The sequence below is a fragment of the Entelurus aequoreus genome, linkage group LG24 (genome assembly GCF_033978785.1).
Source record: "Entelurus aequoreus isolate RoL-2023_Sb linkage group LG24, RoL_Eaeq_v1.1, whole genome shotgun sequence".
Classification (NCBI taxonomy): Eukaryota; Metazoa; Chordata; class Actinopteri; order Syngnathiformes; family Syngnathidae; genus Entelurus; species Entelurus aequoreus.
The window spans coordinates 21445269-21464032 of NC_084754.1; the positions used below are offsets into that span (position 1 = coordinate 21445269).

Sequence of the window (18764 nt, forward strand, 5' to 3'; positions counted from 1 at the left end):
ACTCCGAAAGGAGGAAAAAACAAAGACGAACTACAATAACACAAAAACGCTCCAACAGGAGGAAGAAACAATGGCTATGAAAAATTATACCCTTATCTAATCTAATAAAGTTTAACAAAAAATGTCACTCAAAAATTTGAGGAAAGAATGAAAGAAAAAACTGATAACTCACCACTTCGGCTGAATAAACTAAATAACAAAAAATCACTCTGCTGAGGAGGAAAAAAGGAAAACTCAAAATAGCAACAAAGGAATTCAGGATCAAGGAATATAAACACAAGACAAGGCAAGGTATGGACAGGACTCTAGAGAGGCACGAATACACGAGACAATCTGGCACAGAACAAGGGGAGGCGTGGGCTTATAAAACACATGAGGATAATGGGAAACAGGTGGAAACAATCAGGGAACAGGGATGACGTCAGACTGATGACACAAAAGGAAGGGCTAGTGATCTGACACGAGAGGAGTTACTTTTCAAAATAAAACATGCAATTCACAAGACAGAAGAAACCAAGACAAGACATCCCTCCGCGGTGTGACACTCATGTGTTCAAATTAATGAATTATCGTGTAATAAATTGTGATTAATGTTTTTGCCATAATCGTCCAGCCCTCGTTTAAAATCAAAATTTGCCACATATTCAATATTTAATGGATTGCTGAATGGCTGAATATATTAATGTATGACAACTGAGTTTGGTTACGTTCTCTGTGTTTTTAGCCGGCATTTTTCCATTTTGTATACTGCTTTTGCTGTGCAGTGACAAGGAAGGTCTGGAGACTATTCCAGCTGACTGGGATGCCACAGGGGTTTCAGGGTTGTCCTTTACTTTATAGTCTACTCCCTTCAGAAATTAACTCAGCAGAAAATGTACTCGTAAAGCATCACTCAGAGTGTGCACAAATATTCTGGCAAGTGGAGCTGAATGGTAATATGCACGTTTTTGCAAGAAGCCCGGTGGGTGCTCATCCAAGAATGTATACTGCACGACAGCATTCATCAGTCCCTCAATGCAGTGAACTCTTCCTGTACTCTTAGCAGAGAAACAGCCCCAAAGGTAAATGTTTGTACCTCCCATGTTTGACAATACAATTAGTGTTCTTGAGCCCATATTCAGCATGTCCCTGAACAAGGCAGATAAAGTGGCTTCCAAAGAACCCAATTGGTCTCATCTCCATCAGCTACCAGTGGTTCCTTTGAGTTAGCCTTCCTGTGTAATTCTTGGCTGATACCTCACCTTTCTCAGAACCAGGAATTGAAATCATGCATGGAGCTCTGGAGCAAGGGCAATTAATTATCTTTCATTTTCAAATTATCGCATCGTTACTATTTTTTTAATTTTGTGTGTTTCATAGACACATAATCAGTCTGTGGGGGTTCCAATTATCTTTGGTTGGTAGGGAACAAATACTTTAATCACTTAAGCAAATACATATACATTTTTTCAGTTTTTTTTTAAATGTCAGTTTTTGTAAGTCTTTGATTTAAAAATGCGTTGTGACTAACATTATACCAGTTATCATTATTATCACAGTATTGTTGAATTTGCTCAAAAATGCTTGCTTATACGCACTAAAATCTTTTAACCAAGTTTTCTAAAATAAATTAGCAACATACACAAAGTATATTTTCCTTGGCAGAAGATACATTAAATATTGTTGAATAATTATTGGAGTGTTTCCATATGTTGTCCTTCTGTTTCATTTGTACATAAAACAGGCTTGGTTTGTTATGGGGAAAGACATCAATGTGTCTTGTGTTTATGTTAGTGTTTAAGCTAGGTAGCAGTTAGCGCGCTAGCTGCTGCTCGAGGCAATGAGCAGTATCACCGTGAGCTTTTCAAAGTGCAGTAATTAATAGAGATGTCCGATAATATCGGCCTGCAGAAATTATCGGCCGATAAATGCTTTAAAATGTAATATCAGAAATTGTCGGTATCGGTTTCAACCTCCCGATTTTCCCGGGAGACTCCAGAATTTCAGTGCCCCTCCCGAAAATCTCCCAGGGCAACCATTCTCCCGATTTCCACCCGGACAACATTATTGGGGGCGTGCCTTAAAGGCATTGCCTTTAGTGTCCTCTACAACCTGTCGTCACGTCCGCTTTTCCTCCGTACGAACAGCGTGCCGGCCCAATCTCATAATATGTGCGGCTTTTACACACACACACAAGTGAATGCAAGGCATACTTGATCAACAGCCATACAGGTCACACTGAGGGTAGACTTATAAACAACTTTAACACTGTTACAAATATGCGCCACACTGTGAACCCACACCAAACAAGAATGACAAACGCATTTCGGGAGAACATCCGCACCGTAACACAACATAAACACAACAGAACAAATACCCAGAACCCCTTGCAGCACTAACTCTTCCGGGACGCTACAATATACACCCCTCGCTACCACCAAAACCCGCATACACCTCAAACAGTCATAGTTCCTAAGAAGGTTGATAACTTTGTAATCATCCTTGTGGGACAAATAAAAGTACAAGCAATATTTATTCACACACATGCATAAACACACATGCTGTAATTAAAAGCTAGATATGGAGTAAAGTTACAGTACTTTGGTCCACAATGACAGATGTAATAATCCATCCAAGTTTTTATATAACGATATATTTGTCACAAACGGCTTTGCTGGAGCAGGACCCCAACGCAGAGAAGAAATAATTAGAATATTAACAAAAAGGAGTGAGGAACAATAACTAAGGATGCACACAAAAGGTTTGGAAAAAAAAGAAATAGCACACAAAAGGTATGGAGAGGATACAGTTAACACTACACGGCAGCGCCGAGTCAGAGCCACAGGACCAAGATGCATGAGTGGAGCCAAAGCAAGGGAGATGAACACGAATGAAAGGGTGAACCATCAGGAATCTACTGTCGCCGAGTAGAGGACTACAGGTCTGAAGAAGTCAGGTGGAAATGGGAAACAGGTGTGCGGGAAGGTGGCGCCGCCCCGTGACCGAGAAACCAGGCACCGCAACAAAAAGCAGACAGGCGGCAGCACAGCTGCCAGATCATGACAATATTTAATGCATTTCAAGGCATGTTTGACATAACAACATTTTTGTCCATGTGACATTGGCATGAAAGGGAAAGTGCCAGCTGGAGAGAAACCACGTTTACACATTTGACAGTTTACAAAGCACGGAACATTTTCTTAACCACTTCTTAACCAAAAAAACCAAAAATACTCTGTAATTCAAAAGTATTGTTTTTGACACAGGCCACACTGTTAAACGCTGAATCTGAATCCAGTCTAACCACGATACCAAATGCTTCTTCTTCCCTCCGGCCTAGCATACATTCTTGTGTCCATAGCCAAGCACACCATGTCCTGCAGGAAATAATCTCTTTAGCAATTGACTTTGGCTGAACAGTTCCCTTGCACCACTTATTGAGCACTACAGGTGGACAAAAATCTGAAAGTTTCTTAACACGGATGTCAAGATAAAACTAGAACTAAGTCTACTGCATTTTTGTACATTACGTTTTTTAAAACTTGAAATGAATAGTTCAATATTAGCTGTGAAGCAGCATTAAATGTTTTGGGGTAACCAGGAGGTCTTGGAACCATTATTGACTCTGTAAGTGTATGTGTGACTGTAATACACTCCGGTCCAATATGTGAAGCTGTTCAGAAAAAGTCTGGTTTTGTAACTAACTAAAGCAGTAATGCAAATCATGTCATAGATTTAGAGAATTAATGAGCTACACATATCCAGTTACATCTTTAGACATGTAACGATTACTTGCCTTATTGATAAACATCGGTAAAATTCCTGACGGTTCGTATTCAAATTGTAATTATTGTATAACCGTGATCGAATACCACACTTTGATAAACTCATGGTAATTCTGCTCATTTTCCTGGAGAAGAAAGCTAGCATGCTAATCAATAGCTTGTCTAAATGTTAGCATGAATACAAGGCACTAGTGTTGTCCCGATACCAATATTTTGGTACCGGTACCAAAATTATTTTGATACTTTTCGGTACTTTTCTAAGTAAAGGGGACCACAAAAAATTGCATTATTGGCTTTATTTTAACAAAAAAATCTTAGGGTACATTAAACATATGTTTCTTATTGCAAGTTTGTCCTTAAATAAAATAGTGAACATAAAATACAACTTGTCTTTTAGTAGTAAGTAAACAAACAAAGGCTCCTAATTTAGTCTGCTGACATATGCAGTAACATATTGTGTCATTTATCATTCTATTATTTTGTCCAAATTATTAAGGACAAGTTGTAGAAAATGAATTATTAATCTACTTGTTCATTTACTGTTAATATCTGCTTACTTTTTATTTCAACATGTTCTTTCTACACTTCTGTTAAAATGTAATAATCACTTATTCTTCTGTTGTTTGATACTTAGTTAGTTAGTTTTGGATGATACCACAAATTTGTCATTAAAGGATCATACATTGGTCATATTCAAAGCCTTCATGTGTCCAGGGACATATTTCCTGAGTTTATAAACATAATATATATTTAAAAAAACGAAAGACGATGTTGTGATGCCAAAAATATCAACCTAATCATAGTAACATCGACTAGATACGCTACTGTACTTGGTATCATTACAGTGGATGTCAGGTGTAGATCCACCAATGGTGTTTGTTTACATTTTGACGCCGGTGATCTATGGTGTGTAGTGAAACATGTTTAGCTATTCCTCGTCCTGCAGGGATGATACTTGTAAGAAACTTACTTTATTTGTCGCCATGGAGGCGAGGATTAGTGATTTAGAAGTAGCTAAAACACTGCCGACTGGGGCTGGACTTCACCTTTATCGTTAGTTTTCAAGCCAAAATGCGTCCGTTCTCCCTTTTCTGTCTACACACTGTGTCTGCTTGTAAGTACTCCGTGATTGTACACTGCAAGACATGCTCGTCTGCTCGTAAAACCAGCAATGACACGATGTGACGACGATGGGGGCACGGGTGGGGGGGGGGCATACCAGTACTTTTCAGAGGTGGTATAGTACCGAATATGATTCATTAGTACAACCCTACAAGGCACATTAACAATTTACATTACAAACGTCATAGCCCAATCTGAGCAACTGAGCTATTCAATTGTGCACATTAAACCCACAAATTGTGCGCATTTGTTTTTGTCTTGATTTTTCTGCAAAGGAAATTACATTACGTGTGTTTACTGTTACTTGAAAAACAAAATAAAACTTGGTTGAAATATTTCATTGCGTGTTTAAGTACTTTTTTAGCACATCCAACAATACAGCCATTCCTCCCCACATTGCGCTTGGAAGTTTGCTGCTTCACATTTGATTCGATTTTTTTATGTTCTTTTAAGGATGTTCTCTTTATTCTTGTCCTAAATTAAGCATTTCAAGCAAACAATGGTCAAACTAACTAAAAATATTACTACTACAGTAGTATTGGCGACTAGATAAGACCAAACCAATCAGAGCACACTGTTCAGTATCGTGGCCACTGATTGGCTCAGTCTCATGCTGCATTACTACAGTATATTGCAGACCTGGGCAAATTAAGGCCCGGGGGCCACATGCGGCCCGTTAAGCTTTTCAATCTGGCCCGCCGGACATTCCCAAAGAATTTTTTTAGATCTTTAAGATGGAAACTAGATGCCATTATGTTGTGCAGTCATGTTTTCTAATGACCGTAAGTCTTCAATTATACAAATTATTTCAATGGTTGGAATCTGCGTTTATGGATGATATACCAGTTACTATGGTAATCTAATTAGTTACTATGGTAATCTAATTAGTTACTACAGTAATCTACGTCACAGCAGCTCAGACGAGGCACCAAGCAGTGTGGGCGGGGAGCGTTTCCACAGACGCGGAAGGAGATTTTCACAACAAAATTCTAAAGCTTAGTGATATATCAGATATATCAGATTGTCGGTGGGTTTATTTTGTACCCTTCGCGTTCATATTTCACTGTTTGTTGCATTTTTGTTGCGTTCCACTTGATTGTAACATATGTCGATCGAAAGGGGGTGTGACGTTCATATTTTGTCAATATTCAGTGTTTTATCGTTCATAGAAAAATGTAAAATTCCATTACGTTTTTTAAGGCGGTCTGTCATGACGTTTTTAGCATTCAATCAGACATTATTGTGAGGTTTTGTATTAGTGTTCCGGCCCCAGACACATTTTTTTCTCTAAATGTGGGCCCCGAGTCAAAATAATTGCCCAGGCCTGGTATATTGTATTGAACGAGTGTAAAGTAGACTATGTCGGTGTTATTTCATGTCTGGATGTCTTTCATAATGTTGAAAACCGTATTTCGAAAGTCATCAACATGTTTTTATGAACATATTTGATTTACAATTAATAAATCCTACTTTGTGGATATTCATTTACCACGATCTGGCCCGTTACCTATTAACAGCGATAAACACGGGTTTTATGTACCCTGATAATAATAACAGTGCTAATTTTGGTTAAAATAATCAATAATCATCATATAGAATTTTCATATTGTTACAACCATAATCAAATCTTTCCGATCACCAGTGGGGATTCGGTTGTTGGCTCTACATGACAGCACATCTGCCTGTCAGGTTGTGCATACAATGCAATATGTCCTTTCAAACTGAATTTTTTTTAAATCATTCCTAAACTTGATTATATAATGGGATTTTCTGGGGTTTGTGCGCAGTGAGCAGTAGGGTTAAAAACAATTTGTGTGTGCCAGAAAAAAAAAAGTGGAAATAATCAACGACCTAGCTCATTGAGATACAGACTGCTTCTCATTGCTCTTAAGAAAAAAAGTCCTCTCTGATCATCTTTATTTTTTGCTTAAACCTGTGACTAAAAATTAACATTACCATAGTTTATAGGACATCCCTCAGCCAAGTGTCAAAGATTTGAAACCCAAATCATTTGTTTTTTCATTGTACCGCCTTCTCCATATGCAGTAAATTTTCTCAAGTGTGGTCTGAAGTTTAGAAGTGTTGATAGACATTTTTGTGGTTTTCAGAGTAGTGAATTTCATGAAAAGCCAACATTAGACTTAAATTTGGCAATTGTTTAATATTTAGGAGCAGTTTGGGTAAAAGAGTTCTCTACTCCTCGAACTTGAGTGTTTGAATGTTTTAAGTATACTCCCAACTCTCTGACAGTTATAATGAAAGTTGTGTAGTTTGCTGATTTGGTACATCACAGCATACTATGACTGAAGACAATGGGTGGGGGGGGGGGGGGGGGACTAGTTGTATAAATTACAATCAATGATGGCTTCAATATGGCAGTGCAGACAAGTATGTCTGCAAGCTTGAACTACACTATTAGCAGTCCAATGAATGCATATTTTCCCTGAGTCCCACCACAGCAGGAAACTATCTCTGACACCACCATTGAGTGACAGGTACAGGCTCCAATTATCAAACATATGATGGAACTGTTAAAGCCCCACTGGAGCAACAATGTTCTATATTCCGTCCAGCTTGACATGAGACCTGCGACACAAGGTTTCACTTGACACTTTTACTTTATATTAATCCCATAGTTGTCCCTTTCTGTCCTTCATCAAACTGCAAAGTCTGTCAGATGTCAATTGCTGTAGCATGTTCATTTCCATACTTTCCACATTACAAAGCCAGGATACACAAGCCAGATCAACCTCTTAGTCATCGCAGTTAAATGAATTTCATGTGCTACAAAAACTGTAAGCAATTCAGCAAGAGATCAGATGGTACCTTTACACCCTTTGTCTTACGGACATGTAGTGTTGGTAATTATGCTGACAACTCCAAGTTTCAGCAAAATGATGAGATAGATGCTTTCCTGGCAACAAGCGAACATGAAGCTAAGAACACATTGACACATGTTTTTTTTGTCTGTAGCTATGAATTGCATATTACTTAAATTCTCGCATGCCAAACCCTGCAGCGGAGTTCACATCTGTACTAATATATTTTTTCTCTGTTTATACTTAATGTGCTGAGGCAAAATGCAACATGTGATGCTTTTGTTTTATGTTGGAGTAAATGGAAACAATAGTGTCCGGGTAGGAGTTATGAAACCAAGCGGAGAAAAGACTGCTACGTGGGGTTGTAATAAAATTTTGAAACCAGGAGCCGAGGACTCGTCCATCTTGGCAGTAGACTTTTGACACTGAAGAGGAAGACTAACAGCAGCAGAGCTGCCAAGCGATCTTCTAAGCTCCAGGTCTCGCTTACTCCTGAAAACATGTCTTCCACCCTTTTTTGGATCAGATTCATATTTGTGGACCACTGGGAAATCCAGGATCCATACCCATGGCGGCGTATGTATGAACTAAAATGACTGCAAGCAGAACAAACAGAAAGTAAGGAGCAAAAAAAGTCAAGCGTGTGCCAACCTCGTAAATGTATTTCTGTAACTGAAAAGTTTTTGGATCCAGTAAAAAATTGGAACTCTTTCAATTGCGTATTTCATGTGTACATCATTCCAAGACTCCATGCCCAGTGGTTTTGGAGTAGATGCTATCTTTCACACACACTCTCATCCCCAACTCTTGTCAATCCAAGTCAAAACAAGAATTTCTGGTGCCTTGGCTGTGTGTTTGTAGAATCTGTATTGTACGATTTTTACACTGTGTGCTCATGCCTCAGGGTGTAAGTTCACATATGCCACATTACTGTGCTGGAGGCACGGAACATTAATCTTCTTGAAATGGAATGTGTGCAGGTGTTTCAAGCACATGACAATGACTTTTAAAATGGAACAGGGCATGAGTAAGTGCCTATTAAAGTTTTTTGAAAATTTTTGCGTTGAGTTGAGTTTGAGTTTATATCGAACATGGAAGCATACAACATGATACATCACAATTTCCAGTTTCTCTTTTCAACATGTTCGAAAAGGAGTAGGAAGAAGCAGATCTTATTTAATCCTACCTCTTTTCTTTACATAACAGTTGCTAAAACTTTTTGTTCTCTTCCTGTTGCTAAAACTTTTTGTTCACTTCCTGTTCACAATTTTGAAGGGGTCATATGATTTTTTTTTTTATCCATTTAAATAACTTTCTGGTGGTCTACATAACATCTAATGGTGGTTTATGGTCAAAGTTTTGCATAGATTATGGTTTACAGATAATCTTCAAGCCGCTTTCTGACTGTTTCTTCAGGATGCACCGTTTACTGGGTGTTATGTGCCTCCACTTCGACTGTGTCAGCCATGTTGTAGTTTTTAGTGCTTCCATATCGAGTCTACTGAGAGATATAAGTTAGAATTATACCCTACTTTGTATTAGAAATGGCAACAGTGGAGGATGCATGCGCATGTACGAGCCAGTCTGCCCCACAACAAGAGGATAAAGAAAAAGAAGGAAGTTATTGACTACAATGACGGACCCGCAAAACAAAACTCTGAGTAAAACTTTACCATCAATAGAATGATCCACTGACGTCACAGACTGTTTTCACTGCTGGACTCTAGAAAGAGGTTCCGCAGCCTCCGAAGCAGAACCTCCAGGTTCTGTAACAGCTTCTTCCCTCAGGCCGTAAGACTCTTGAACGCATCATAATTAAATTATCCCCTCAACTCCCCCCAAAATGGATTAACTCGCTGGAATAAAAAAGACAATATAACATGCATCCATAAACGTGGACGCATGTGAAAAAGTGCAATATATTTATCTGTACAGTAATGTATTTATTTATTTATATATATTTATATATATTTATTTATTTTATATATATATATGTATATATTATTTATATATATGTATTTATTTATATATGCACCCTATTGCTTTTTTATCCTGCACTACCATGAGCTTATGCAACGAAATTTCGTTCTTATCTGTGCTGTAACGTTAAAATTTGAATGACAATAAAAAGGAAGTCTAAGTCTAAGATGGGAAAACATCACCATCCATCCATTCATTTTCTACTGCTTGTCCCTCTCACAAATGGGCAAATTCCAAACGGTTTGTTTGGACATTGTATAGAGGAAGGCAAGATTGTTTTATAAATATGTCTGCCATGCCTCCATGGTTTGATTTCAAATTGTTGGGACTTATGCATATCCCAAATCCCAGGTACTAATTGGTAAAAAAAAAAAAAGTTGGTTTGCATAATCGGTCCCCTTTAATACAAGAACAGAATATGAATACCGTAAATCTACTTATTGGCTCAAGCAACATTCTCATAATAGTCAGTCTAGTCTCCGACTTGGTGCATAAAAAGGGCAGTTTTATGTCACCGATGCACAATTTTTCGACAACAGAGTAACAAAAAATAGTTTTCTTACCCTACTTACATGCATGATATATATTACCTTTATTGTTGACAAAACCGAAAGCATGACAGTTTCCAAGAAACCAGATCCACCTGCATGTAAACTCACATGTAACAACAAGAAAATAAAACAAGTGAATCAATTCAAATACCTGGATGTCACAGTAACATCTGATGGTAGGTGTGAAAAAGAGATAAACAAATGGACGGCCATGTCAATTGACAGCTTCAACAAAATGAGTCTTCTATTTAAAAATAGAAACATCTCAATTGACACCAAACTAAGAGTCCTCAAAACGTATGTATGGTCTGTCCTACTTTACGGCTGTGAATGCTGGACTTTAAACAATCAACAACTGAGAAAATTAGAGGCAACTGAAATGTGGTTCTTCAGAAAAATACTCCGCACATCATGGACTAAAAAGAAAAGTAATGAAGAGGTATTGGCAAAGGCAAAAACAAGAAAACCTGTAATTGCAACGATCCGAAATAGGCAGCTGAAATTCCTCGGACATATCATTATAAAAGACATCTTAGAAAAACTGATGTTAACATCAAAACTAGTAGGAAAGAAAGCTCCAGGTCGACAACGAACAACATACAGTATATCAACAGACTAAGACATTTTATCGGAAATATCAATAATGTAGAACTCATACATTGAGTGGACGACAGAGAAGACTGGAGAGCCCTGATCATCGATGCCTGCAAACAGGCCTGGGACCCCATGATGATGATGTTGACAGCAGCATGGCTCAGATGGTATAGTGGTTGCCCCTCAACCTGATGGTTGCGGGTTCGATCCTCAGTACCCCGCGACAATGTCGAAGTATCCTTGAGCAAGATACTTTGCTCCTGATGCTGCGTCATCAGTAGGTGATACTGTCAAAGCGCTTTGAGTACCTTTATGGTAGAAAATAGCTACCGTAATTTACGGACTATAAGCCGCTACTTTTTCCTCTCGTTCTGGTCCCTGCGGCTTATACAGGGGTGCGGCTTATTTACGGCCTGTTCTTCTCCGACACCGACGAAGAGGATTTCGCTGGTTTTAGTACGCAGGAGGAAGACGATGACACAATGATTAAAGACTGACTTTTCATATACCGGTAGGCTGGTTATTTTGATAACGTACAGGCGAGCACTTTGTGTTACTTTGCACCGTTGTATTATTTGTACTCTGCACGAATGCTGTTCGCCATGTCAAAGATGTGAAAGTTTGATTGAATGATTGAAAGATTTATTGTTAATAAATGGGACGCTTTGCGTTCCCAAACAGTCATCTCTGTCCCGACAATCCCCTCCGTGGTAGCAGGAACCCCTATATACTACGGTAATTACACATCAAAACCCTGCGGCTTATAGTCGGGTGCGGCTTATATATGGAGCAATCTGTATTTTCCCCTAAATTTAGCTGGTGCGGCTTATAGTCAGGTGCGGCTTATGGTCCGGAAATTACGGTATATCAATCAATCAATTAAAGTTTACTTATTCAGCCGTTAATCACAATTGTCTCAAAGGGCTGCACAAGCCACAAACACATCCTCGGCTCAGATCCCACATCAGGGCAAGAAAAAACTCAACCCAATGAGAACAAAGAGAAACCCTGGAAGCAGATGTGGGAATTCCCCCCTGGGTGACCGGTGCAATGGATGCCGAGTGGATACAGTTAATAATGTGAGAGTCCAGTCCATAGTGGGGCCAGTGGGGATCCTCTTCCATGTAGACACGTGCAAGAGGCGCAACTATACTATACTAGTGTAATCCATTAACTGTGCTGGATGTATGATTTCAAAGTATTTTGGACTTGTATTTCTCATTAATGAAGGAAGAAAGACTAGAAGCTGTCCTATTTTACTTTCTTGATTCAACATTTGGCAGGGAACTTTTCTTGGGACATGAAGTATGAGTAGCATAGTTTGTCTCTGAAATATTCTTGAAGGGACACATTCCTCGACAATCCAAAATCACCCGCTCGCCTTTGCATCGCTCGAGATGGTCTCCTGCTGGCCCCACCATGGACTGGACTCTCACTATTATGTTAGATCTACTATGGACTGGACTTTCACAATACTATGTCAGACCCACTCAACGTCCATTGCATCCGGTCTCCCTTAGAGGGGGGGAGGGGGTCACCCACATATGCGGTCCTCTCCAAGGTTCCTCATAGTCATTCACATCGACGTCCCATTGGGGTTGTGAGTTTTTCCTTGCCCTTATGTGGGCTCTGTACCGCGGATGTCGTTGTGGCTTGTGCAGCCCTTTGAGACACTTGTGATTTAGGGCTATATAAATAAACATTGATTGATTGACTTTAGAGCCACACGTGTATTGACGGATTGAAATATAATCGGTTAATATTACATATACAAATGTGAGCCCAGAATCATGAATGCCTGATTGTCCTGTATTGTTGTGTCATGTTGGCAAGAAACAGCCAAACCGTAACCCTTTTTATTTTGGCTCTAGAACAGTATCCAGCTGCAGTCAAAGGTTAAATCGATACATGTACCATGTCATCTTTGACAATCTTCACATTTCATTAAGATGATTAGCCAAGATGCCAGAGCTAACTGAAGGCCATATTATTGTTTGTTCTATTTCTGGAATGCATTTTTTTAGTTATTGTAATTTCAAAGCATTCAGCAAAACAAAAATATTGATGATTTTACAAATTTGGTAGTGTGCTTGTTTTCGATCTGAACTTGCATCTCATTCATTTTCTCACCTCTTGCTGTGGCTTACCGAGCTCACTTTGGCAAAAGGCAGGGTACACCCTGGACTGGTCGCCATCCATATGTCGCACATAAGTTTGAGACCCTAGATATGCAAAATAATCATGGTAGTATTTCATGTTATATATGTGCTTTGTTCTTTCCATTTGACATTCTCATGTAAATCTTTTGTTTTACAGTTGGAGAAATGGGCACTGTAGCTCTTTGCACATGTCCTGACGATGACCCAGTTTATTGGCAGGGTTGTCAGGCTACAGCTGCATAACATATTCTCCCTTTTTCTTTCTTCCAGTTCCAGTTTTGACCTTCAACTCAACTGACTTGCACAAAGACCAAAAGATACAGCGGTATGTTTTAAGTCCCTTTTCAAGAACGTTGTTTGTGCTTTGCTATTAAATATTGAATCACACCTAACAGGAAGCAGACGTAGATTTACACGCATACATACACACACACACACACACACTGTCTGCTTGAGATTACAGTGTGGTTTTCATTTTAATCCACAGACCCACTTCTCTTGACCTCCCACAGTGAGTGTAGAAGGTTGTGATTTCAATTGCTTTTTCTTCGCTTTAATTACACACATGATGTATTTTTTCATGTAGAATCTGGTAGCTTGTTGAATGGATAGTTTTATTGGTCTTGACAGTGGACAATAAATTGGAAGACAGTAATCTGCTTTAGCATAGACAACAAACAGAAACACGTTTTAAGACATCAGGATAATGAAACCAAATGCTACACATTACAGACTTTGAAGGACTGCACTGCGTTGCTTTGTTGTTCACCACAATGCCGTCACTTCCAATTGACTCTGGTCTCACCACATGGTATCTGACAGCAATCCGGTGACTAGTGTATGTGGAAGTAACTAACCTGACCATAGGTGTTAGAGGCGGCTCTGCAAAGTTCACATAACGGCACAGCTGTTTTCATATGTGCACATGTGTGAGTGAGCATGTGTGCTTGTTTGTACAGTTTGATGGAGGGTGTGCTTGTGTCGGTGAGTAATGTTAGGTGGAATCAATTAGTGATGCGGTTTAACCCTGGAGGCTGGTCATTGATCGCCAGAGTTCTTTATCACAGTCATGCCTTAGAACAAGGGTATTCGACTAAAATTCAAATAGGTCCAGATACATAACATTTCCCAATGCCAAGGTCTGGGAACGCCCCCCGCCAGAAAAAGCAAATATGCAGGCCATAAATTGCTTGGTACCACACTTTGGACACCCCTTAGATTAGTGGTAAGAACCGTTGAACTGGTTTACAGATCAGTTTAGGTGTTAATATTGAGTTCTGTGAGTGCTTTTTTTTTTGTGTGACATCAGTGTTTATGTTTGGTCAAAAACTTTGTGCTCTGTGTCATAATGTACTTTAACATTGCCATGTTGTGATTGAGCCACTGTCTATGAACTTGATACAAATTCGTTGTGTGCTTCCAGAGAAAAAATTGTGAATTGTTCCGAACAAAAGGACTACCGTATTTTCCGGACCGCAGGGCGCACCACCGATGAATGGTCTATTTTCCATCTTTTTTCATATATAAGGCGCACCGGAATATAGGGCGCATTAAAGGAGTCATATTAATTGTAGTTTTTTTCTAAATTGAAAACACTTCCTTGTGGTCTATATAGCATGTAATGGTGTTTCTTTGGTCAAAATGTTGCATAGATAATGGGTTATACTTGGTAGATGGGTTATACTTGTATAGCGCTTTTCTACCTTCAAGTCACTCAAAGCGCTTTGACACTATTTCCATATTCACCCATTCACACACACTGATGGCGGGAGCTGCCATGCTAGGGTATAACCACGACCCATCAGGAGCAAGGGTGAAGTGTCTTGGTCAAGGACACAACGGACGTGACTAGGTTGGTAGAAGCTGGGGATCGAACCAGGAGCCCTCAGCTTGCTGGCCCGGCCACTCTACCAACCGTGCCACGCCGTAATAATATTGCATAATATTGCGAAACATAACCCCAGATAATGTCTTACCTCATTCACAAACCATAATAATACTCGTATGTTTAATGGCAATCCATCAAGCGGTGTGGCTTCAGAGCTTACCAAAGTTGTACTAAAACATTTTGATAGATTTTTGAGTGCCGTGTGTAATGTTCTATATTTTCAATGAAACATATAACATGTTGGAGTTGTTTACTTGAGTCATATTGCCATCATAGTGAAGTCTACACGTATCTCTTATGTTTGACTGCCATCTGCTGTTCACACTTATCATTGCACCATGTACCAAATAAAATCGCTTTGAGCTCGGTAAGCAAAACCAGAATTATTCCGTACATTAGGCGCACCAGGTTATAAGGCGCACTGTTGAGTTTTGAGAAAAAAATAATTTTAAGTGCGCCTTATAGTCCGGAAAATAGGGTAATTAAAATGTTATACATATATTTAAAGAATTTTCTTTTTGTTATCATTAACTTATTTAAAGCAATTTTTTCTGTTTTTCTTCTGACATTATGCCTGGGGTATTAAAATTTTAGAGGCCCACAAACATGTGACGTCCATTTGTTAAGGGTCAGGTTAGAAGGAACCTAATTGCAGCTTGATGTGCCAATTTCAGTGCATTTAATTCTGTTGATCTCACCTCTAAAGGTTGAGGAAATGTTTCATCCAAATTCCTGTACTTCGTCTCATAATGCAATTTTAAACTGGACATCTTCATAACAGTGAGTCTCCTGCATGGGTCTTGCGCTTGTTAAAGAGACAAACATGCAAATGATGCAGTCCATTTTGGTTGTAAATACAGATTTTCACTGTCTACAAAAACAAAAGTGAAACTTAAAGGGCACACACCAGTGAACTCTTAAGTGACGCAGTCACAGGAAGTCAGTGTAGCGTCAATCAATTTAAGTGGACCCCGACTTAAACAAGTTGAAAAACTTATTCGGGTGTTACCATTTAGTGGTCAATTGTACGGAATATGTACTTCACTGTGCAACCTACTAATAAAAGTCTCAATGGTGCGGAGACAAGCCTCGATAAACAAGTGCTAACCCAAACAACATAGAGTGACGGAGGTGGGGCAGTGGATACAATAAAGGGGGCCTAATTTAGAGTATCCATGTTTACTGCCTTGGATGCAGAAATTTGATTGGCTGAGTAGTGTCATGTAGGATGGCTTAAAGGGGAACTGCACATTTTTGGGAATTTTGCCTATTCCTAATAAGAGACAAGAAGACAAAGTTTTTTTTTCTCATTTTATTTTGTAAGGATCAGCAGGTTTGTGGTGGCTAGCAAAGCAGCTAATGGGGGCAATCAAGTCTGCCTCTAAATCAATTTAAAAATGCATTCAAAAACCGCCAACAATACTTCAGTAACGTTCCATAAGCTGTATAATAACCAAGCTGTAGCGACATTCTTATTGTAAAAGCGAACACTGAGGAACTGTTTATCTAGCATACTGACACATCGTGTTATGACTGCATGCTATGGCATTAGCCGTAAGCTATCTACGGCAAGAGGTAAGCTAGCTTTTGTGTCAGCAACTGAATCGCTTTTGAGTTTTTAATGCAAAACACAATGTGATAAAACACCAATATGTACTGACTGAAAAACATGAACAATCCTACTGCAGTATCTGTAAAGTATTAGCCCACATTTCATGTTTTGTTTGACTCATTTGATTTAGTCCAGCTAGCCGGGAATTTTTTTTCAAGTTGACTTTGAGTAAGCACGCCATTCATGTCGGCATAGCTTGGCTCCAAGTTCCACATTTACAGCGTCAAAGTCACGCCGACTTCACTCTCTCGGCTTCCGTCTGCTCCAACGTCTCACTCTTCCTTCGCGCTCGCTTCTAGAACCAGTTGTTCATCCTCTGTATATTCAGCTTCAAAAAGATAAGGTAGTGAATCCTCATTTGTCCAGAAATAGTTGTCTTCGCCATCTGTTACCAAAGTCTGTCGTGATTACAACACACTCGTGTTTGTTGCCGGAAGTCGGAAGTGCGCTGTTCTGGGAATGGAAATAAATGTGCTAAGGAAAGAAGTTCAAGTAATTCATAAAATGACCAAAATATGGTAAAATATTGGACACATTACTACTTGTTCTGAACGTGTCTGTTACTACATAATATATATATACTTGCAGTGTGTATATAAAATGTCGATGGAGGATTTTGAAGTTGTTTCAGAGGGCTTTAAAGGCTACAATGAGTCCCATTATATGCATTTTGCAAGAGTTTTTAATCATCTTTGGAAAACCGCCCAAAAAATTATGTGTTCTTCTCTCTCATAATGTTTGGGAACAATAGGCAAAACTCCCCAAAAAGTGCAGTTCCCCTTCAGCCTGCATGCAATTGGTCAGAGTATTTCCTGATCTGATCAACCAGTACCGCGAAGTCTATAAAAGCTGTGTCTGTCAAAACAGAATTACTCTGTCCAAATATTTGATTGACTGTAGGACGACGGCATGTGGGTCCGGACTCAGACCGCGGTCCGCTATGTTAATGATCCCTGCTTCAGAAGTCTCCTTTTGGCAGCTTGTATACTCGCAGTGCTGGACCGGGCTGTTTAGCTGTATGTGCTGTAACGTTTACGATGACTCAGGAGAGCTACTGCTCAGATGTGTAAATCAAAGGAGAGGGGTTGTTGAATTTGGTTTGGTCTCCACTTTAACTTCTTGATAGCTCCCTATTGGTGAGTCACATCCAGCAGACTACTCCAGAGGTGGCTTCGGGACAGGTTGACGGCAGAAGTTAAGAAGAAGAAAAATAGAGAGAGTAAGGCAGAAGTGGGAAAACACCTGATGTAGAGGAGAAAAAGAGGGTGAGGGCAAGTTTAGGAAGTGTTTACAGGATCAGAAGAGGAAGGTGTGAAGAATGGGGTTACAATGAGCATTCGAAATGAAAAGGAGGTGTGCAAGCAAGTCTGGGTCTGAGTGGAAATTTTTGAATGGAGTGGAAACTGGGCTGGAGGCCACTCAGCCGTTCCTCCAAAACACTGCCAAAGCAATTAGCCATCAGGAGCTTGGAAAGGGAACCATTTGCCCCCAAAAGTAATTCAGTTGGGGGTTTGTTGGTATTTGTCCAGTGTTTGAGGCCCTAATGTGGGAATACTCTTGTATCAATCTTCTTGTTTTATGGAGAAGGACAAAGACCGTCTGCCTTTTAATGGTCTCAAAGCAGCTCAGGTGAAGTTCCACACTTTTCTTGAAGCGGTGTAAACACACACACACACACACACGCACACACACACACATATTCATGTATTTGTTACCTTCTTGAGACTTCTGAGAAATGCCTACCTCTTTAGGACCACCCTTTCTGGATATATAAAGATTTGTATTTTCAACATTAATAATACATACAAACTATGCAAATATAAAAAAAGCTTGTTGTGAAAAAATTGTTGGAATTTCACAAGAAAAAGGTCACAATTTCACAAGAAAAACTAAGAATTTTGGCAGTATTATAATAAAGTCGTAATTTTACTCATCCCAAGTCAACATTTTACAAGAAAAACGGAACATTTGTGCAATGTTATGATACAAGTTGGAACTTTACTCAATAACAGTCGCAATTTTACAAGAAAAGTTTAAAAGTTTGGCAATATTATAATATTAATCGGAATTTTACTTGGCAAAATTATGACATATCATAATTTTACTCAAAAATATTCACTATTTTACAAGAACAACAAACAAAATTGGCAATATTGTGATAAGTCAGAATTTTATATAACAAATGTCACCATTTTGCATTAATAAGTAATAATTTTACATAAAAAAGTAATAATTTTACCAGAAAATATTGCAATATTACAGAAACAGAAAAAAT

The 18764-nt window shown here is 39.1% G+C and overlaps 1 long non-coding RNA gene across 1 annotated transcript in view; it reads left to right on the forward strand.

The window, feature by feature from the left end:
- Positions 1-18764, forward strand: part of LOC133641724 (uncharacterized) — a 408940-nt gene that overhangs the window by 121356 nt on the left and 268820 nt on the right. The window contains exon 3 of the long non-coding RNA XR_009824330.1: positions 13260-13314. This is a non-coding gene — a long non-coding RNA (uncharacterized LOC133641724). The remainder of the gene's footprint in view (positions 1-13259; positions 13315-18764) is intronic.